This window comes from Equus przewalskii, chromosome 6 (genome assembly GCF_037783145.1).
Source record: "Equus przewalskii isolate Varuska chromosome 6, EquPr2, whole genome shotgun sequence".
Taxonomy (NCBI): domain Eukaryota; kingdom Metazoa; phylum Chordata; class Mammalia; order Perissodactyla; family Equidae; genus Equus; species Equus przewalskii.
The window spans coordinates 34,690,202-34,703,507 of NC_091836.1; the positions used below are offsets into that span (position 1 = coordinate 34,690,202).

Below are 13,306 nucleotides of genomic sequence, written 5' to 3' on the forward strand. Positions count from 1 at the left end.
CCACCAATTCAGAGCATGCAAACTTAACTACTACACCACCAGGCCAGACCCCTGAGATTGCTTTTTTTTATTCAATGTAATTCTCTGGAGATTCACTCTGGTTGTTAATCCCTTTTTATTGCTGTGTAGTAGTCCATGGTATGGATGACTAACAGCTTGTTTAACCATTCACCTGTTGAAAGACATCTTGGTTATTTCTACTTTTTTGGCTATGGGGAGTACAGCTGCTGTGAACACTTGTGTATAGGTTTTTGTGTGAACATATTCCTTATTTCTCTGGGATAAATGCCCAGGAGTGCAACTGCTAAGTCTCATGGTCGTTGCATGTTTAGTTTTTAAAGAAACTGCCAAACTTTTCCAGAGTGGGTATACCATTTCATATTTCCACCATCAATAAATGAGTAATCCAGTTTCTTCACATCCTCACCAGCATTTAGGGTTGTCACTATTTTTTATTTTAGCCGTTCTGTTTGATAGGTGTGTAGTAATATCTTGTGGTTTTAATTCTCATTTTCCTGGTGGCTAATGATGTTGAATTTTCATGTGCTTATTTGCCACCTGTGTGTCTGCTGAAATATTTCTTCATGTCATTCATTCATGTTCTAAGTGTATTTTTTTTATATTGAGTTTTGGAAATTCTTTGTGTCTTCTAGATACTAGTTCTTTGTTGAATATGTGGTTTGCAAATATATTCTGTATCTTGCCTTTTCATCTTCTTAACAGGTCTGAAAACAACAAAAGTTTTTAATTTCAGTGAAGTCCAATTACAGTTTTTCCTTTTATGGATGATGTTTTTGGTCTGTTACACAAAGAGTCTAATAATCTTTTGTCTAGGCCTAGATCTTGAAGAGTTTCTCCTATGTTATTTCTAAAAGTGTTATGATCTGTCATTTCACATTTAAGACTGTGATACATTTTTTAGTTAATTTTTGTGTAAAGTGTGAACCTTAAGTCGAGTTTAAATTTTTTGCCTCTTAATATCCAGTTGTTCCAATATTGGAAACTTTTTCTTTCCTCCATTGAATTGGCACCTTTGTAAAAAATCACTTGGGTGTATTTGTAGATCTGTTTCTGGATTCTCTGTTCTGTTCCATTGATGAATATGTCTCTCTCCCCAATAATACCTCACAGTCTTGTTTACTATACCTATAGAATATGAATTCAGGTAAACTGATTCCTTCCACTTTGTTTATTTCAAAATTGTTTTAGCTATACTAGTCTTTACCTTTTTGTATGAATTAATCTTCTCTGTATCTATATATATCTTGCTGGGTTTTATTTTTTAAATTGTGGTAGAATATATGCAACAAAATTTATCATTTTAACCAGTCTTAAGTGTCTAGTTCAGTGACATTCAGTACATTCACATTGTTCTACAGTCATCACCATCATCTATTTCCAGAACTTTCTCACCTTCCCAAAATGAAACTCTCTACATATTAAACAATAACTCCTCATTACCCATCTCCACTAATCCCTGGCACCCATCATTCTACTTTCCGTTTCTACAAATTTTAATACTTCTAGTCCCTCATATAAGTAAACTCATACAATATTTGTCCTTTTGCGTCTGGTTCATTTCACTTAGCATTTGTTTTCAAGGTTCATCCATATTGTAGCCTGTATCAGATTTTATTCCTTTTTAAGTCTGCATAATATTCCATTGTATTTATATACCACATTTTGTTTATCCATTTATCCTTTGATGGATATTTGGATTGTTTCTACCTATTGGCTATTGTGAATAATGCTGCTGTGAACACGGGTGTGCAAATATCTATTTGAGTCTCTGCTTTCAGTTCTTTTGAGTATACACCTAGAAGTAGAATTGCTGGGTCATATGGTAATGATATTTTTTAGTTTTTTGGGGAACCACTATATTGTTTGCCAGTGGCTAGACCATTTTATGTTCCCACCATCCTAAAGTTATAGCAATATATTTAGAATTAATACCAACTTAATTTGGGGGTAGAAGAGCTCTAGTCCTTTTCAGCTTTGCTCTTTCCCTTCCCCATTTTATTTTATTGATGTCACAAATTACATCTTTGTATATTGTATACCCATTGACATAGATTTATAATTACTTTTTTATGCATTTGTCTTTTAAATCCTGTGCGAAAATAGAGTTACAAACCAAAATTATAATAATGTTGGTTTATATATTTGTCTATGTCTTTATTAGAGATCTTTGTATTTTCATATGGCTTTGTTTTACTGACTATCATCCTTTCATTTCAACTTGAAGGATTCCCTTTAGCATTTCTTGTAGGGCAAGTCTAGTTATAATGAATTCCCTTAGGTTTTGTTTATCCAGGAATGTGTTAATTTATCTGTCTTTTTTTATATTTCTTGGTGAGGAAGATTGGCCCTGAGCTAACATCTGTTGCCAATCTTCCTTTTTTTTTTTCCTCCCCAAAGCCCCAATAAATAGTTGTATATCCTAGTTGTAGGTCATTCTAGTTCTATGTGGGGTGCTGCCACAGCATGGTTTGATGAGCAGTATGTAGGTCTGCCCCCACGCTTTGACCTAGCGAACCCCGGGCCACTGAAGCAGAGCACATGAACTTAACCACTTGACCATGGGGCCAGCCCCATGTCATTTTTGAGGCACACTTTCACCAGATAAAGAATTCTTGGTTGACATAGTTTCTTTGAGACCTATATTTATCACCCTGCTAACTTTCGGCCTGCAAAGTTTCTGCTGGGAAATTGACTAATAATTTTATTGAGGATCCCTCATATGTGAGGATTGTTTTTTCTTGCTGCTTTCAAGATTCTCTCTTTGTCTTTTGACAGTTTAATTATAGTGTGTCTTGGTGTGGGTCTTTTTCAGTTTATCCTACTTAGAGTTTGGTGAGCTTGTATTTGTAGATTCATGCCTTTCTTCAGATTTGGGAAGTTTTTGACCATTATTTCTCCAAATAATCTCTCTGTCCCTTTCTCTCTTCTCCTAGGACTCCAATAATATGCATATTGCTTAGCTTGATAGTGTCTCATAAGTCCCTTGAGCTCTTCAGTTTTCTTCTTTCTTTTTTCTTTTTGTTCCTCAGATCCAATAATCTTAAATGACCTATCTTTAAATTTGCTGATTATTTTGCCTGTTTGAGTTGGCTGTTGAATGTCCATAGTGAATTTTTCAGTTATTTTATATTTCTGCTCTGGAATTTGTTTGGTTCCTTTTTGCGATCTCTGTCTCTTTGTTGATATTCTCATTTTATTCATATATTATTTTCCTGATTACTTTCAGTTCTTTGTGTTTTCCTTTAGCTCTTTGAGCATATTGAAGACTGTTGTTTTAAAATCTTGCTCTAGTACATCCAGTGTTTTTGTTTCTTTAGGGACAGTGTCTGCCACTTTATTTTCATCCTTTGAATGGGCTGTTTTCTTGTTTTTGTTTTTTTGGATGCCTTGTGATTTTTTTGTTGAAAAGAAGGCATTTGAAAAAACAGCTCTTCCCATGGTGAGAAACTAGCTCCATGCTGAAAAAGACTGTCACTAATTAACAGGGTGTTTTCTGAGCCTTGAGATCAGCCTGAGGTGAAGACTTGTGTCTTCTCTCATCTCTTCTTGGCATTCATCTTGCTTGGGCTTGTGTGCATCCTTTTTCTACTTCCCCATATACATAGCTGCTTTTAAATATCTTAACTTCTCAAAAAGTCACACCTCAGCTGCTTCTCCTAGCTTTAGATGTTCTATTGTATTCCTATGCCCATAATCTCTTTCTCAGACATCTATTGTCTGTAATCCCCCTGCAGCTTTCACAAGCACTGTTCACTGCTTCCCATGTTTTTTTCCAGCCTGACATCTGAGTTATTCTGCTTTTCCTTACCTGAGCTCTGGAGTTGATTGTGACAGAGCAGCACCTTAGGCAGCCCCCAGACCGGTTAGAATGTTGCAAATGAGGTCTGCTCTGTTCACTCCAGTTGGAGGGAGTGTATTGGCAGTTGGGCTGCTGCTTCCTCCTGACTGTTCCTTGTGGAAAAGGGGATGGGACAAGGATGAATAACAATGCCATGAAATTTTCTACCTTTTTTAAGGTAACTTTTTCTTGATTGAGTGTTCACTTGTTTGCTATAGATCTTTGACTGTTTTCCAGAGCTCCTATAAAGTTATTTTAGCCAGTCTCTTGATTTTTTTTCTTTAATGTTTCTTGGGGGGAATGAGGGCCTGGAGTTATATACTATTTCGTTGTCTTGCTGACATCACTCGTCATTGCTGGTCTTTTGATAGCAATTCTGTTAAACCTGTCTGTCAATTTAGGGAGAATTGACATCCTATTGTGGTGAGTCTTCCAATTTTTGAACACATTATGTCTCTCCACTTTTGAAATTTTCATTAGCATCATGTAGTTTTCAGCCTTCTTTGCCTATGCATATTTTGTTAGATTTATATTTAAAAATTTATATCATTGGAAATGATACTGTATTTTTAGTTTTGGCATATAAGTGTTCATTGCTGGTTGGTATATAGAAGTACAACTGATTTTTGTACATTGATATGGTATTCTATGACTTTGCTGAACTCACAATTAGTTCTAGGAATGTTTTTGTAGTTTCCTTTAAATTTTCTGCTTGGAGCATTACGTCATCTTCAAATAGGGACAGTTTTGTTTCTTCCTTTCTAATCTTTAGTCCTCTTATTTCCTTCTCTTCCCTTATTGCACTGACTGGAACTTCCAGCACTATGCTGAATAAGAGTGGTGTGAGCAGGGACCGGCCCCGTGGCAAAGTGGTTAAGTTTGTATGCTCTGCTTCAGTGGCCCAGGGTGTGTGGGTTCAGATCCTGGGTGCAAACCAAGCACCGCTCATCAAGCCATGCTGTGGCGGCATCCCACATAAAATAGAGGAAGATTGGCACAGATGTTAGCTCAGCAACAATCTTCCTCAAGGAAAAAGAAGAGGATTGGTAACAGATGTTAACTCAGGGCCAATCTTCCTCAAAAAACACAAAAAAACAGAGTGATGAGAGCAGACATCTTTTTCTTGTTTCCTCTCGCAGGGGGAATCATTTAGTCTTTCATCGTTAAGGATAATGCTATCTGTAGGGTTTTTTTTTTTAAGTTGAGAAAATTCTCCTCTGTGTTTTTCTGAGTTTTATTAATGCATGATTGTTGAATTTTGGTAAATGCTTTTTCTGTATGAATTGATAGGTTATTTTTTTTCTTTAGCCTGTTAATATGGTGGATTACATTGATTGATTTTCAAATATTGAGCCAGCCTTGCATCCATGGAATAAACCCCATGATCATGGTGTATAATTCTTTTTATATGTTACTGAATTCTGTTTGATAATATTTTGTTCAGGATACTTTAATTGTATTCATGAGAGATATTGGTCTGTTGTGTTTTTATCTTTCTTTTTTTTAATACTGTCTTTGGTTTTGGTATCAGGGTAACATTCATTCTTAAAATAAATTGGGAAGTGTTTCTTCCACGTTTGTTTTGTGGAAGAGATTGTGTAGCATTGGTGTTAATTTTTCTTTAAACATTTGATAGAATTCTCCAGTGAAACTATCAAGGCCTTGAAATTTCTTCTGGGGGACTTCTTAGATTATAAGTTCAATATCCTTAATAGTTATAAAGCTATTTAAATTATCCATTTCATAATAAGCAAGTTGTGGTAGTTTGTAGTTTTGAGGAATTGGTTCATTTTGTTTCAGTTGTCAAATTTATGTATATGGAGTTGTTTGTAGTAATCTCTTATTATCTTTTAGGTGTCTTCAGGGTCTGTTGTGATATCCCCTGTTTCATTTAGATATTGGTAATTTGTATATTCTCTTTTTTTCTTTGTCAGTCTTGCTAGAGGTTTGTCAGTTTTAACTAATCTTTACAAAGAAAAGTTCTTTTTTTTTTTTTAAATTTTATTTTTCCTTTTTCTCTCAAAGCCCCCCGGTACATAGTTGTGTAATTTTAGTTGTGGGTCCTTCCAGTTGTGGCATATGGGATGCCGCCTCAGCATGGCCTGACCAGCAGTGCCATGTCCACGCCCAGGATTCAAACCAGCGAAATCCTGGGCTGCCGAAGCAGAGTGCGAGAACTTAACCACTCGGCCATGGGGCCAGCCCTGAAAATTTCTTTGTTTTATTGCTTTTCTCTGTTTTTCTGTTTTCAGTTTTATTGATTTTTGCTTTTATCTTCATCACTTCCTTTTTTCTGCTTACTTTGCGTTTATTTTGCTTTTCATATTCTAGGTTCTTGAGGACAGGAACTTTAATTGATTTGAACCTTTTCCTATTTTCTACAGTGTGCATTTACTGCTTCAAATTTTCCTCAGCCCTGCTTTAGCTGTGTCCCACAAATTTTGATATGTTGTGCTTTCTTTTTCATTCAGTTCAATGTATTTTTTATTTCCCTTGATAATTCTTCTTTGACCTATGGATTATTTAGAAATATGTTCTTTAATTTCCATGTATTTGGATATTTTCCTGTTATCTTTCTATTGTTGATTTCTAGTTTGATTCCATTGTATTTGGCGAACACAATCTATATGATTTTCGTTCTTTTATAGTTGAACTATGTTTTCCAGCTCATGATATAGTCTCTCTTGTGTTTTCCATGGGTACTTGAAAAGAATGTGTACTGTTGTAGTTGGGTGGGGTGTTATATAAATGTTGATTAGATCCTTTTGGTTTATGGTGTTTTGAGTTCTATATCTTTGCTGATTTTCTGTCTAGTTGTTTTTCTTTATTGTTTATTGCTGCTTTACCAAATTACCACAAAGTGAGTGGCTTAAAACAATACAAAATTATTATTTTACACTTCTGTAGGTCAGGACTCTGACACATGTCTCCATGGGTTTAGATCAAAGTATTGGCTGCTCTGCAATCCTTTCTGGAGGCATTTCTTTGCCTTTTACAGCTTCAATGGGTTGCCCACATTCCTTGGCTCATGGTCTCATTTCTCTAATTTCAAAGCCAGCACAGAGGATCTGATCCTTCTCACACTGCATCATTCTGACCTTCACTTCTTTCTCCCTTTTCTACTTCTAAAGACCCTTGTGGTTACGTTGAGCCCATCCAGATAATCCAGGATAATCTCCCTATCTTAAAGTCAGCTGGTTAGCAATCTTAATTCCATCTGCAACCTTAATTATCCTATTCTGTGTGAGGTAACATATTTTTTTGTTTTGAGGTTTAGGATGTGAACATTTTTCTGCCTACCACAGTGAAGTTTCAAGGTTCCTTTTTTTTATTATTTCCTTTCTGTTTAGGATACTTCCTTTAGCCATTCTTTTAGGGTAAGTCCACGGTGACAAATTCTCTTAGTTTTCCTTCATATGAGACTATCTTGATTTCTCCCTAATTCCTGAAGGATATTTTGCTGGGTATAGGATTCTTGTTTGACATTTCTTTCTTTCATCACCTGAAAAATGTTATGCCACTTCCTTCTGGCTTCCATTGCTTCCGATGAGAAATCTACTGTATTTCTAATTGTTTTCTCCCTGTATATAAAGGTTTATTTTTGTCTGACTGTTTTAAAGTTTTTTTCTTTGTCTTTAGTTTTTAGAAGTTTCATTATGATGGTTCTTGGTGTAGATTTCTTTAGATTTTTATTGTTTGGTGTTTTCTCAGCTTCTTGAATATGTAGTTTGTGTCTCTTCCCAAATTTGGGAAGTTTTCAGCCATTATTTTTTTGAGTACTTTTTCAGTCCTGCTTTCTTTCTTCTCCTCTTTTGGACTCCAGTGACATGAATGTTACATCTCTTGTTATAGTTTCTTGGATCCCTCAGGCTCTGTTCTTTGTGTTTGTATTTTTTTGTTTAGTTTCTTTCTTTTTCTCTTGTTCTGATTGGGTAATTTCTATGATTCTGTCTTCTGGTTCACTTGTTCTTGCCTCTCTCCTCCATTCTACTGAGTCCAATCCAGAGCTTATTATTATGGTTATTATATTCTTTAGTTCTAAAATGTCGATTTTGTATTTCTTTATGTTTTATTTCTTTGCTGAAACTTTTTATCTACTGAGGCTTTCTATTTACTTATTTCAAAGATGTTAATAATTCTTCATGAAAACATATTTATCATGGCTGCTAAAATCTTTTTCTAATAATTCTAACATCTCTGTCATCTCAATTTTGGCATCAATTGTATTTTTTCATTTAGTTTGGGATCTTCCTGGTTCTTGATATGAAGAGTGATTTTTCAATTGAAACTTGGACATTTTTGTAGTATGTTCTAGACTCTGAATCTTATGTAAGCCTTTTGTTTTAGTTGGCTTTTTGCAACACTGCTCCAGCAATGAGAGGGGACATTACCTTGTCACCATCAGGTGGAGGTAGATATCCACCTTCCTCATTGGCCTCTGTTTTACTGCTTTGCAGGGGTGGAAATTCCAGCTCCACATGTGGTCTCTGCTGATACTACAAAGGGGTGTTGCCTGATTACTGCTGGGTGATGGTGAAAGTCCTGATTCCCACTAGACTTCCTCTGATATCACTTCACTGGGGATGGGAAGCTCCTCCATTATTGCTGAGTGGAGGTGGAGGTCCTGGCTTCCCATGTGGCCTGTGCTGACACTGTTTGGCAAGAGTCTTGTTACTAGCTTGTGGGATGAAATTCCTGGCTCCTTACTTGGCCTTCTCTGACACAACCCCAGTAGGGGTGTTGGGCACCTAAATTACAACCTATTTAGGGTGGAAGTGTAGTCTCCTCACTTGTGTGGGTAGGGGTGGGACTGTAGTTGTTTCTGTGTTTAGCTGTAATAGAGTGGTTACTGTCTAAAAGTTTCTGTATTGCCAAATAACTTCTTACCTGGTTCTTTGTTTAGAGATAGGAGGCTTTGTTGGCTTTTTTTTGTCTTTGCCCATTGATATTTCCAGATTACTGGATTGTTCAGCTCCATATCTAGAATATATGAGGTTAAAAAAAAAAAATCAGGGAACTCAACACTCTGTCATTCCTTGGGTCCTGAGTTTCCTAGCTGGTCTAATTCTTGTCTCCCCTTTCTGACTCTTGTGTTTTATATATAAATGTTCAGGGTTTGGGTTGTATTTAGAGGGAGAAATAGGGGAAAGTACGTTTATCCCATCTCCCAGAAGCAGAAGTTTAAATGGGTGTAAGTTTCAGTGTAAATATATGATACATTTTAATCCTTTTAGAGAGTATTATTTTATTCATATAATGTAGATTGAGCCATATATATTTCTTTCTTTATTTTTTCAGATATTTTTGCTCTTAATTCCTTCTTATGGACTGTCTGGGATCATTTTCCTTTTGTTTGAAGTTTATCTTTCTTAATTTCCTTTTAGTGAGGATCTGCTGGTGGGGAACACTCTTAGTTTTCACTCGTCTGAAAATGCTGTATTTGACCTTAGTTCTTGAGGAATATTTTTTGTCTGATAGAGGTTTCTGCACTTGTAGTTGTTTTGGCACAGTGATAATACCATTCCATTATTGCTGATGAGAAGTTAGCTGTAAGTTTATTGTTTTTTTCAAGGGAATCTCTCTTTTCTCTCTGGTTAATGTTTTAGATTTTCTTTTTGTTTGAGGTGACTGCAGTTTCACTATGCTAAGTATATGTGTAAATTTATGTTTATTTACCTTCCTTGGGATTTGTGGGGCATATTCAGTCTGTGAATTTTTGCCTTTCATTTTTCTGGAAAACTCTCCATCACCATCTTCTCAGGTATTGCCTGTGGCCTATTTTTTGGTCTCTTCTTTTTCTCAAATTCCAGTTAAACTTGTCTTGACCTTCTTACTGTCTTCTGTGTCTCTTAATCTCTCACTTATCTTTTTGTCTCTGTACCACATTCCAGATAATTTCTTCTTTTTTAGTCCTTGTACATAGTTTTATATATTTAAAATTCCAATCTGAAGTCTCTGTGGATCTGTGTGTTGTTTCTACTCTTACTCATCATTATTTCCTTCCTTCCATGCTAGTTTATCTTTTATATATGCTGCTCATTATCCTTGAAAAATTATTTTTAAGAAATAAATTGGGGCCTGAAACGAAGAAGCCTTCAACCAGAGAAGATGTGCATTTGCTTCTACTGTGTACTTTTAGGTATTACCACTTTGGAACCACTTTAAATAAAGTTCAACACTTGAGGTTTATTGTACTCTTCAAGAAATGGGAATTTGGACTTAAGTTTTCTGAGAGGGCTGGTTTATTTCTGGTTCACCATTACATTGAGGATATAGCCACTAGAGGGTCTCTACCTCTGTGTGGGCTGTGGGTTTAAATTTCTGTTCCTTTAACCCCATAAGGCCATCATAATAAAAGTTTCAGGGAGCCAGGCCAGTGGCGTAGTGGTTAAGTTTGTGTGCTCTGCTTCAGCAGCTAGGAGCTCACAGGTTCGCATCCTGGGCGTGGACCTGGCACTGCATCAAGCCATGCTGTGGTGTTGTCCCACATAAAATAGAGGATGATTGGCACAGATATTAGTTCAGCAACAATCTTCCTCAAGCAAAAAGAGGAAAATTGGCAACAGATGTCAGTGCAGGACCAATCTTCCTCACACACACACACACAAAGTTCCAGTTTCCTGGAACTGTCAAATGCTCACAAGGAAAAAGTGGCTTCAGTCATTTGCTTAACTTTCTGTGTTCTGTTTTCCTTTTAACTTTGGCCTGTTAGTTTCATACCATCTTGTTAGTTTTTTGGATCTTTTTTTTTAAGCATTTTTTAAAATGAGTTCATAATAGTTTACCTCAATGTGAGATTTCAGTTGTACATATTTCTTGACTGTCATCACGTAAGTGCTCCTTTCACCCCCTGTGCCCACCCCCCCACCTCCTTCCCCTGGTAACCACTGAACTGTTTTCTTTGTCCATGTATTTGTTTATATTCCACAAGTGAGTGAAATCATCCAGCGTTTGTCTTTCTCAGACTGGCTTATTTCGCTTAGCATGATTCCCTCTAGGTCCTTCCATGTTATTGCAAATGGGATGAATTTGTCTTTTTTGTGGTTGAGTAGTATTCCATTGTGTATATATACCACATCATCTTTATCCAATCATCAGTCGATGGGCACTTTGATTGCTTCCATGTCTTGGCTATTGTGAATAGTGCTGCAATGAACATAGGGGTGCATATGTTATATTGGATTATTGATTTCAAATTGTTTGGGTATGTACCCAGTAGTGGGATAGCTGGGTCCTAGGGTATTTCTATTTTTAGTTTTTTGTGGAATCTCCACACTGTTTTCCATAGTGGCTGCACCAGTTTGCATTCCCACCAGCAGTATATGAGGATTCCCTTCACTCCACATCCTCTCCAACATTTGTTATTTTTTAGTCTTGGTGATTATAGCCATTTTAACAGGCATGACGTGGTATCTTAGGTGTAGTTTTGATTTGCATTTCCCTGATGGTTAGTGATGTTGAACATCTTTTTATATGTTTAGTGGCCATCTGTATATGTTCTTTGGAAAAATTTCTGTTCATCTCCTCTGCCCATTTTTTGATTGGGTTGTTTGTTTTTTTATTGCTCAGTTGTGTGAGTTCCTTATATATTATGGAGATTAACCCTTTGTCAGATATATGATTTGCAAATATTTTCTCCCATTGGTGGGTTGTCTCTTTGTTTTGATTCTAGTTTCTTTTGCCTTGCAGAAGCTCTTTAGTCTGATGAATTCCTGCTTGTTTCTTTTTTCTTTTTTCCCTTGTCTGAGAGGACATGGTATTTGAAAATATCCTTCTTAGTTTGATGTCAAAGAGTGTACTACCAATATTATCTTCCAGGATTTTTTTTGTATGAGGAATATTAGCCCTGAGCTAACGTCTGCTGCCAATCCTTCTCTTTTTGCTGAGGAAGACCGGCCCTGAGCTAACATGTGTCCCCATCTTCCTCTACTTTGTATGTGAGACGCCTACCACAGCATGGCTTGACAAGTGGTGCCATGTCCGCACCCAGGATCCGATCTGGCGAACCCCAGGTCGCCAAAGCAGAACGTGTGAACTTAACCGCTGCGCCACCAGGCTGACCCTCTTCTAGGAGTTTTATAGTTTCAGGGCTTATCTTCAAGTCTTTGATCCATTTTGAGTTTATTTTTGTATATGGCATGAGATAGTGGTCTACCTTCATCCTTTTGCATGTGGCTGTCCAGTTTTCCCACCACCATTTAATGAAGAGATTATCTCTTCTCCATTTTATGTTCTTGGCACCTTTGTCGAAGATTAGCTGTCTGTAGCTGTGTGGTTTTATTTCTGGGCTTTCAGTTCTGATCTATTGATCTGTGTGCCTGTTTTTGTACCAGTACCATGCTGTCTTGATCACTGTGGCTTTGTAGGACATTTTGAAGTCGGGGATTGTGATACCTCCAGCTTTGTTCTTTTTTCTCATGATTGCCTTAGCAATTTGGGGTCTTTGGTTGCCCCATATGAATTTTAGGGTTCTTTGCTCTATTTCTGTGAAGAATGTCATTGGGATTCTGATAGGGATTGCATTGAATCTATAGATTGCTTTGGGTAGTATGGATATTTTAACCATGTTTGTTCTTCCAATCCATGAGCAAGGAATCTCTTTCCATCTCTTTATGTCATTATCAATTTCTTTCAGTAATGTCTTATAGTTTTCATTGTATAAGTCCTTCACTTCCTTGGTTAAATTTATTCATAGGTACTTTTATTATTTTAATTGCAATTGCAAATGGAATTGTATTCTTGAGTTCTCTTTCTGTAAGTTCGTTATTGGAGTATAGAAAAGCAACTGATTTTTGTAAGTTGCTTCTGTACCCTGCAACTTTACTTTAGGTAATTATTTCTGTTAGTTTTCTGATGGATTCTTTAGGGTTTTCTACATATAAGATCATGTCATCTGCAAACAGCAAGAGTTTCACATCTTCGCACCCTATTTGGATTCCTTTTTTTTTTTTTTTGAGGAAGATTAGCCCTGAGCTAACTACTGCCAGTCCTCCTCTTTTTGCTGAGGAAGACTGGCCCTGAGCTAACATCGTGCCCCTTTTCCTCTACTTTATATGTGGGATGCCTACCACAGCATGGCGTGCCAAGCAGTGCCATGTCCGCACCCGGGATCCGAACTGACGAAACCCGGCTGCAGAGAAGCAGAACGTGCAAACTTAACTGCTGTGCCTCTGGGCCAGCCCCTTGGATTCCTTTTATTCCTTTCTCTTGCCTAATTGCTCTGGCCAAAACCTCCAGTACTATGTTGAATAAGAGTGGTGATAGTGGGCATCCTTGTCTTGTTCCTGTTCTCAGGGGGATGGTGCTCAGTTTTTGCCCATTGACTATGATGTTGGCTGTGAGTTTGTCATGTATGGCCTTTATTACGTTGAGTAATTTCCTTATATTCGCATTTTGTTAAGAGTTTTTATCATAAATGGCTGTTGGATCTTGTCAAATGCTTTCTCT

The 13,306-nt window shown here is 36.8% G+C and overlaps 1 long non-coding RNA gene across 2 annotated transcripts in view; it reads left to right on the forward strand.

The window, feature by feature from the left end:
* The first annotated feature begins 3,916 nt into the window (after window positions 1-3,916).
* The window catches only part of LOC139083878 (uncharacterized), a 34,198-nt gene continuing 24,808 nt past the window's right edge, over window positions 3,917-13,306 (forward strand). The window contains exon 1 of one of the 2 annotated variants that reach the window (XR_011540937.1): window positions 3,917-4,037. This is a non-coding gene — a long non-coding RNA (uncharacterized lncRNA). The remainder of the gene's footprint in view (window positions 4,038-13,306) is intronic. The other variant, XR_011540938.1, reaches the window with a different exon arrangement.